Here is a 9,981-nt window from a genome sequence, read left to right as displayed (position 1 = left end):
TTCCCAGTGGAACTAAATCTCACTGCTCCACCCCATGCATGCTCCTCCGTGGAAGCAGCGAGTTGGCCACTCTAAAAGCAGCAGTAGTGAGCCCTTCAGTGGATGTTAAATCTGCAAGCTGGTGAAGAAAATGGTGACGAGAGAAGGTAGATGAGATCTGGAAAGAAAAATGTCCTATCAAGGAAACCATTGGGATGTGCTATAGTGGGGAAAACACAGGCTTTGGAATCTGGCAGATCTGAGCCTGGGCTCTGGATGTACCATCTATATCATTGTGATCTTTAACATGCTATTTAGTTTTCCAAGCATTAGTTTCTCTTCCACTGCACTTCTATATCCTGGGGGTCTGGATTTCTGGTCGGAGGGGGTGCCACTGTCCCTCAGGAGTCCTGCTTCACCCCAAACTTCTTTCCCTTCAGCTTCTCTCTGCTAACCATGAGACATGGTCCTTATCTTGCATCCTGCGCAGCACAGCACACACAAGAGGATGTGAGCTTCATAGGCACAACGTGTGTAAAAAGGAAACTTTACTCCTCTATAACTCACCTTAGTTCTCGAGCTTCTATTTCTGCTGAAGGCAGAGAACTTGTTATTGCCAATTGAATTATAAACTATGTTACTAAGTAGTTCTTGCTCTATTTTGGGTAAATAGTTCAGGATGTTTTCCTTTCCCTTCTCATTACCTCTCCCCATGGGTAATCTAAGAATCAACTAGGCATCAGTAGAAGGGAGCATCTATCTCTCTTTACCTGGCTCAGTGCAATGTTGTCTCTACTGCTGATTTTCATTGAATTCAACCATGCTCATCTACTGCTGAATGCCCCATGTTCCTGTAGTGCTTTGGTCGTTAGATCTACTGAAGTCACCTGGTGTTCTCCTAGCCCTGCGTAACCACAAGGCCTTTTCAAGGTCCCCTGCCCATCAGTCCTTTCCTGGCCTTCTCCAGGGCTTGGAATGCTTTTAGATGGGCATCCCCTAACAGCTTCCGACAAACAACCTCTTCTCTAAAATCTCAATGGCTTACGATAATTTAGGTTCATTCCCACATTACAATCAGCTGTGGCTTTGCTCAGTGACCTGTTATTATAGGGATCCAGGTAGAAACAGAAGCTTCTATGGGAACAAATATTTGGAACAAATAATACAGTCTACTGTGCTCACTCACCACTCAGGAGTTGGGAGAGACTTGGCGCAGAAAATGAGTAGATGTTCAGTTTCTCTCTGCTAAAAACACCCTGCTCCCATTTCTACAATACACCTCCTGTTTTTGGTAGGCTGATAAATGGGTGGTCCTTTACTTCCAGACCAGCTACCCAGCTGATTTCTCGGGCTCTGCCTCTGTGCCCATCTCCACCTTAGAGGGCTGGCCATTCTCTTTTCCCATGGAGCTTAGTCCAGGGGTTTCAGAGAGTAGGGACCTTCCTTGGGCACACATAAACATATGTGCTGGGGTCATAATTCCTCTAGAACTTTTCCCTTCATCAACTTCTTGAACTTTTGTTCTTTTGGGTGAGAACCCTGGGAAGATATCATCATGGGTTTTGTCCCACTCATCCCAGCCTTTGGGGTTCACAAACCCTTCTCTACCTCTAAAAACCTAACTCTTGCAATAGAAATCATCAGCTTTCAGCATATTGGTTGCCAGTGTTTAAAAAAACTATATTCAAACATTCAGTTGACACTTTTGTTCTTGCTGTGTCTGTCCTTCCCTGAAGCAATGGGGATCACTGATGTAATGGGTAGAGGGTCTATACAACACAAGATGATGTGGGGAAAACAGTTCAGATTTTTAAAAAAATATATTTTATTGATTTTTTTTTACATAGAGGAAGAGAGAGGGATAGAGAGTTAGAAACATCGATGAGAGAAACATCGATCAGCTGCCTTCTGCACACTCTCTACTGAGTATGTGCCCACAACCAAGGTACATGTCCTTGACTGGAATCGAATCTGGGACCCTTGAGTCCGCAGGCCGACACTCCATCTACTGAGCCAAACAGTGGATATGGCAACAGTTCAGATTTTTTCAGAATTTTATCCTGCCACACTTTTGATCAGGCTTTATTGAAAAATAAAAGAAGAGAATAAAATTAAGAGAATAACTTATACCAGACTCCATCTTCCTCTACCCTCACTGCCCAGTCATAGTTTCCCTGCCTCTCCTCACCACCTGAAGTGTCCCACACAACTGCTCACTTCATCAAAATATCAGATTGCTCCTGGCACCAGAGATGAGAATTTTATCTTTTCCTTTAATCCTGTGTTTACTTCTCCAATCCACATTTTCTGCCCTGGGATGGGGTAGGCCCCTTCCAGGGTGAATGACTGCAAGACCATCAATTCTGTTAAGTGAAAACCCTTCAGTGCTCCCCCTCCCCAACTCCTCACGCCAGTTTGTTTGGCTCCTATGGTGCTAACGACAGTCACACTAATCTAATAGAAGGACTGGGTTCAAAGTCTGGGTTGTTAAGTTTTAAGTAAGTAGCAACACATAAAAGACATCTACACCTCAGTCGACTTTAGCTGCACAAGGCTCAGACTAGTTTCTTTTAAATTTTGCTCCATTAGCATTTCAATAAACCTCAGAATCTAGCCTCACCTAGAGGTGTTTTGTTACTATTTTTTAAAGCTTCATAACCACCTCTGGACCAAGTCCACGTACTGTGACCCCAGTCATTTATTTTCCCTCACCTGCTGTACTCATCCAAAAGGTCTTGTCTTCTTAAAAATTATGTTGTAGTTGTGGTGCTGTCGTGGCTGTTTTCAGTGTACTGTGTGTGATGACCCCTTTGTAAATGTCCTCATCTATAAACACTGACATTTGTAAAGACCCCTAACTATTCTTCATAAAACTATGGTAGAGAACATTTTTTTCTCTCTTCTGAGAAAAGGGGAAAAAAAAAAAAAAAGGCAACTAAGAAATAATTAGTGGGAAATTAGCCAAGCAAGTGACCTCTGGGGCTAAGCATAATTTTTCTGTCCTCATGGGTTTCCAACAGCAATTGAATAAGAATTATCCTAATTATCATTCTGGAGAGGCCATAGCCCTTGGATGAGGAATCAGAAGATAACATCTGATGCCTGGACTGCTACTGCATGCGAATTCCCTGGAAGCTAACAACAGATGAGATGGTTTTTGACTCCTACCCAAGGGTTTCATGAGGAATAATCAATTACCTTTGCACTAGTAATGGGGTGATGGCACTGGCATGCTCAGCCACCAGTGGTTAACCCTCAACCTGTATACCCATTCCTCTTCCTATATACCCATTTTACAGAGTTATGTGAGCCTTCGGTTCTTAATCACAAGTGAGATGTAACTCACCTATAATTTTTTACAGATTCATGTCAGAGTACTTTTATTCTACTCAAATCCAATGAAAGGGACAAAGAAATAGTCATTCATTGTTAGCTTATTTTATTACATCTTAGAAAGACTTCTTTTTGGAACACCAATAACTGGTTTTGAATACGCCTGCTCTACTGGACCGTATAGAGGAAATTAATGTCAAGTATGACAACCAATCCCTGGGCCATTTCCGTTTTTAATATTCTCCAAGTGTAATCATTTTTCAAGATTCTATTCATAAAGAAGATTTTAGAGTGCTGATGCCCATGTAATTCTTATAGACTAGTAGTCTTTAAAGTGTCACTCAGCAGTCTCTCATCTGTTCCTGTAGCTTTCTTGTGACACAGGTAGAAGTATTCTTCCTGTCACCCAGCTAGGCCACACTGAGCTGATTCACAGACACTATAAAGTTTAATGAAGGGCTAGAACATCAACTAGAACTCAGCTCTTTGAATTATAGTCCAATTACTTTATCATGCGTGCTGAAAAGAGCATCGGATTTGGTGTCAGATTTTCTTTAGACCTGGATTTACACATGTGACTGCTTATTTCACTGGATGGTTGTACACTAAGTGAGCATATGCATGTAATAATGTCACACAAATGTGGATTCATATTCACTTGTGAATATAGATAGTCTGGTCACATGGAGGGCATGGAAAACTTCCTTCCACATGGGAGATGATGTCATAGTTTTAGTGTAGTGCCTCAACTCCAGTGGTTCCCAGCTGGGAGGGGCGATTTCTGATGGCAGCTCTGATTGTCATAAATGGAGGGGACTAAGTGCTACTGGCATCTAGTGAGTAAAGGCTGGCATGACAATGAACATTCTGCAATTCACAGGACAGCCCCACAACAAAGAATTTTCCAGCCTTTAAGTCAATAGCCAATGTTGAGAACTCTTGCTATAGAGTAGGACTTCTTAACCTGACATTCGTAGATTCACAGATAAGCTGTGAGGATCTCAGAACCCACCCTGGTTTACTTGGGGAAAGTGAGCCTATTTCTGGGAATGGTTCAAGACTTGTCAGTCAATAGGTTTTCATAGAGGTCTGTAATTTCAGCACGGCCGTCATCCTTGCTCTGGCTGCGCTTTAACATCCAGAGAAACTGCTGCTTTCACAAAGTTTTGAGTCTTCAAATCTTTTGGGGGAGCAGAAATGACATATCACATAAATAAATAAATAAATAAACAAATAAATAAATAAATAAATAAATAATGTTGTTTTGCCCTCAACTAAGTAAAGAAAGATACAAAGAAAGATGCACTGGTAGATCTAGTAGATGATGGGCCACCATTGCTGCGACCAGGCAGAACGTGGGTAGTGCTGGGAGGAGAACATCATTTTCTTCTGTGTGCTTCACAATTCCATGAGAAGTTTACTTATGTTGCCTCTCTAGAGCTTATTCTATGCCCACGGTATAAATTATTCACCTCAGGTCCAGGTCTGAGTGTCTTCCTAGAAGAATTTGGAAACTCTAATGAAATCTGATTGTCACATTCAGACATCCTGGCTGTGACCACCGGCACATGTTACCATAGTGTGAAAAATTCAACCGCTGGCTAGAGCAATGATTCATGACTGAATTATAACCATTGGCATGAGTCTGATGAAGCTATAAACCCTCTTCTCAGAAAATTTCTCATGTGCCTCAAACACACCTGATATTGACTTTTCAAAATTACAAGGGTTCTATTCCCTTTGATACACAAACAATGACATCTTGATTGGAGCTCATACACACTTCTCTGTCCCTGTGCCCTGTAATATTTATTCCATAAGGTCTTGAATCAACGTTAGTCCTCCTCTAGCTTAACTTTCTAAATTACCCTCCTCAATTTTTTGGCAGTCCTGGGAAATAAGATAGAGGAGATAGTTGAGACCGACTTTCAGACAGAATACTTTATTTTAATGGCTATGAACTGCTAAATTGTAATACATTTTTCTTCTCTAATCTCTATGCATTGAACATGTCCAAAATACAAATAGTTATTGCTGGTGTTATTGCCCAGTTCATATTGTTTCCAGCGGAGCATGAATTCTGCGGGAGAAAATAACCTGTTCGTCTTTCTCTATATCTTGACCATTACTCAAAAAAATTCCTGGAGGTAGATTATAATCCTTACCTTCTATTTTCTTCTGGATTATTTTGCTGTAAATCCAAACCTCGTTTCCAGGACAGAAATGAAGTTTACTGCAAATCAGTTATAAAACTTTTTTTAAAAGACAGTCTTAATGTGAAGGTGATTTTTTAAGGAAAAATAAAAAAGCTAACCATACCCTCATAAGGAAAATGGAAAAAATAGAGGAGCACTGATGTGTTATAGAATTTATCACCTGGTCCAATCCTAGCATAGCTGAAAGTAATCGCATTGTTTTATCACCACTCTGCTGCCTGTATGGTCTCAGCCCAGCTCCTAATTCAAGTGCCTGTGTTACAAAAGCTATTGTGAGTGGCCATTGGCTCAGGAGGGAGCAGTTAGGAAGCTGAGCCCTCTCCCTTTCTCTGAGTGAGCACTTCAGGGCAGGGCTTTGGCTCATTAGCTGTAACGGAGTATGGCTCAAGCCACACAGTCCCCCTGTAAGTGTAAATTGAAGAAACTTGTTTCTCCAGAGGTTTCAATATAGCACCTATCTTCGGAGCCAAACTCATTCACAGACTCAGAAAGGAAAGCAAGTCATCTTCCATTAGTATGAGTCCGTAATCTAGGTAAAAATAAGGGCTCCCAATAGCATGAGAAATGTGGCTACAGCCTGAAGTGTAGCATTAGTTGTCTTTTACAGTCTAACTTCTTCAGATTGATGGTTTTAAACTTTGCTGAAGACTCAGACAAAGACAGTTAAAGGAGCAGACAGAGAACTGGCATTCTGAAAATTTCCAAAGTATCAGAGCATTTGCAATAAACATTCTGGAAGCAGGGAAAACAGTCTGATCATGAACTATGTGGAACAGAATAAGATTATTTATGTTTTAACTAGAATTCTGGTGCATGGAATCCATGCATGGGTAGGGTCCCTAGGCCTGGCCAGCCATCAGGGCCAATCTGTGGGGCAACCATTGGGGTGATGGGAAGGGGGGAGCTTGCACCCACCTTGGCTGGCCTGGGGCCTGCGGGCTGGGGGCAGCTCCTGCATTGGGCATCTGCCCCTTGGTGGTCAGTGCATGTCATAGCAACTGTCGTTCCACCAGTTGTTCCTCCATTCAGTAGATTTGAATATTAGGCTTTTATTATATAGAATATATAATAAGTATGAAGTATTGCCTTTCTGAGATGAGTGTTAGTGTACCTATGATTAAGTGTACATGTTCTGAACGCAGACCAGTGAGGTTTGAATACTGGGTCTTTCACCTCTGGATGTATGATCTAGAGCAAATTACTCCTCTCTGACTATTGTTTTCATCTGTGCACTGGGTTGTACTCAATATCTGTGTTATTCTAATTGTTGAAACTTAAATAATATATATATATAAAGTATTAGAACCTATGAACAGTGCTGGAAACAATCACTCAATCACCAAGTATTTACTGTGTGCCAATTATGGGCCAGGTGCTGTTCTTGGCACTCGGGCAACAGCAATAGACAAAAATTACAAACACAAACACATCCTGAAAATTCACAGAGATTATATTTCACAGAAAACACTCAATAATTAGTGCTGTGAAAAGTCTAATTGACTGTTTTCATCACAAATGGAACATGCATTCCAGAAAGCCCAAATCCTGTTTATCCAGGCACATTGCTCAGAGAACACTGCCACCCCAGGAGAATTTTCCTGGTTTTTTAATGAATGCCTCTCTTCCTTGGTATTTCTTTTCTTTTCTTTTCTTTCTTTTTTTTTTTTAATATATTTTATTGATTTTGTACAGAGAGGAAGGGAGAGAGATAGAGAGTTAGAAACATCGATGAGAGAGAGTCATCAATCAGCTGCCTCTTGCACACCCCCTACTGGGGATATGCCCGCAACCAAGGTACATGCCCTTGACCGGAATCGAACCCGGGATCCTTCAGTCCCCAAGCCGACACTCTATCCATTGAGCCAAACCGGTCTCGGCTCTTCCTTGGTATTTCTAATAATTGCTTACAATATGGCCTCCCCTGTGGCCAAGGAGCTGAGATTGTGCACAGAGCTTCTCAGCCATCCCTCTCAGCACAGAGCCTGGCTGCTCGGGGCAGGGAGGCCCTGCCAGCATGGCGATCTGCTCTGATTACTGTTGTTGTAGCAGGTACAAGTTTTTGGCTTCAGTGTGACACTTGAGCCCATCTGTCTTGATAGCCACAGCCCCTGTTGACCTTTAGCGTGTCCTCACCCCCTACTTAGTGTGTGGAAGCTGTGAATAAAGGCATTGTTGGTGCTTCTGTCTGTCTGGCTTAGAGCATGCTGGCTGGTGCAGGCTCAGCCCATTGTCTGTATCCAACAAATCACAGAGGTAAGAGGTGTTGGTTAAAGAGACCCGACACTTGAGACATCGCCATCCCTCGTCCCCTGGGTAATGGACCTAGCAAAGTTGCTGACCTCTCTTTCAGTACGTGTCCTTTCACCACAGTTAATCTTTTCCACATTTAAGATTGCATGTACAACTCTGCAAATTAGCAGAGGCTTATAAACTCAGGATTTGAAAGAAACTGAGCTGATCTAAGATGAATTAATGGACAAGTAAGGGCTTAACTAAAAACTTAGAACATATTCCACAGCCCTGGAGGAATATTTCTGCTTGCCATCAGGTAAAGAACTGTTAAACAAAGATGATAGATGATAGATAGATAGATAGATAAAAAGATGTAGATGTATCTATATCTTGTATAAAATATAGTTTTAAGCCACCTGTAAAGTATAGCAATATTACATTATAGTATATATTATATTCCATTATATCTGCATCTATACACATATATACATTATATATATATATATATATATATAGTCCCAAAAATGTATAAACACAGTATTTAGTAATTACATTTCATTCTCAAAAATTGAACCATCAGCTGTTATAAAGTATGTATACATTTTTGGGACACCCTGTGTGTGTGTGTGTATCATGTAACTTACTGAAATGATGCACAACTTTGCTACATGAGCTCAATCTGTACTAATATGAGCTTTTTCAAAACAAAATATATGTGGCTAACTTTTGAGGGTGGTGTATTCATGGTAACTTGGAAATGAGATAAAAATAAATAAAATTGCAGATTTGTAGAGCTGAGATACAAATCAAATAATTATCAGGAGAGCGGAGTGGTAGCCAGTCTGGTGAGGTTTCACACACCTAAAGAGAAGGTCAAGATGCAGCGTTTACAAACTAAGAGGTAGCCCCAGCCAGACTGATTCCCCACAAGAAGCCCGGATAATTCAGGCCAAGATGAGAATAGCCTGGGATGTCAAAAAAAGAAAAGAGAAGGTCTCCAGGAAGCATGAGCATGAGATTAGGAATTGTTGGCACCTGTATAATCTAGGGAAAATCATTCCTTGTATCATCACTGAAAACACCCACAAACAAATAGGACAAGAGACTTCTTTTGTGATTTTTAAATTACAGATTTAAAAATCTTTGTATTAATCTGAGGTAAGCTGGGGATGTTCAAAGGATGTTTGGCTCAACATGTTAAAGAAAGAGCCCCAATACATTCACGACAAACATGTTGAAGTCCCGCGTTCTGACTTGGAACCACAGATGAGGCCAGTGCTTCTGGACTGGTTTTAGAGGTATGTGAAGTATGCGCACTTCAAAGGCAAACATTTTATCCCGGGCAAGACTTTCTGTTGAGTTTAGGTTGATATAAAGAGATGTAAATAAACACGTTTCAACCCATTGGAATGACCTCCTGACTTATTGTTTCCAAACTTGAGGAAAACTATGCTCCTAAACTCTAAGAGTTTGCTTATGTCACAGATGGTGCTTCCAGGGAAGAGGTTATGCTAAGGATGAAACTCAGTAAAGGCCTTAAAATAGGGACTTTGTCCTGTAACAATCCTCTCTTGGCTAAATCTCTTCCTCCAAGCTGATGCTCCTAAAGATGCCCCTAAGGTTCTTCCGCCTCAGTATTCATTTGAGTTCCAGGGCAGAATTCTGGCTGCGATTGCCTCGGGCAATGTTTCCTCATTGAGGTCCCTTAAGAAAGCCTCAGGTTTGGAACAGGACAGCATTTCTGAATGTATAGATTGGATGGTGTAGTAAAAAGTATATCATCCGATAAGTCCAGGGAAGCTGAAGATTTTCAAGATTTCTATGGAAGACAGACACAGTATCCAGATTCATACAAATGATCTGGCTCTGCTGGGTGGAGTAAATTACATAAGTACCTTCAGGAGGGGGGCACAGTTGTCACCAGTGTGCAATGGAGCATTATGACACCACCAAAGGACGCTGAAAAGCCACTAGGGAACACTGAGGACATTCACTAGGCATTCAAGTAGTCACCGAGTACTGGATAGAATTTCCTAAAAATGAACTACTGAAGTTTTACAGGAAGATAATGCTGGCTGTCCTAGCCAATTCAGAAATCCCACTGCCATTCCTTGATTTAAAAAAAAATCCAATACTTAAAATTGGCACTATGGAGTGATTTATTTCATTCCTATGTGAGCTGCTTAAAGAAACCGCAGGACTTGTTTACAGAGATGAATTC

At 41.2% G+C, this 9,981-nt stretch overlaps 1 pseudogene across 1 annotated transcript; it reads left to right on the top strand.

The window, feature by feature from the left end:
• Positions 1-5,907: 5,907 nt before the first annotated feature.
• On the top strand, positions 5,908-9,757 carry LOC311624849 (G1/S-specific cyclin-E2-like; annotated as a pseudogene). Its single transcript has 2 exons — positions 5,908-5,932; positions 8,662-9,757. The product of its transcript is annotated as a G1/S-specific cyclin-E2-like (transcript).
• The last annotated feature ends 224 nt before the right edge of the window (positions 9,758-9,981 follow it).

The sequence above is a fragment of the Pipistrellus hanaki genome, assembly GCF_964339955.1.
Source record: "Pipistrellus hanaki genome assembly, chromosome: 6".
Taxonomy (NCBI): domain Eukaryota; kingdom Metazoa; phylum Chordata; class Mammalia; order Chiroptera; family Vespertilionidae; genus Pipistrellus; species Pipistrellus hanaki.
The sequence above is the reverse complement of the archived record's forward strand: the minus strand, read 5'-3'. Positions and strand labels throughout refer to the sequence as shown.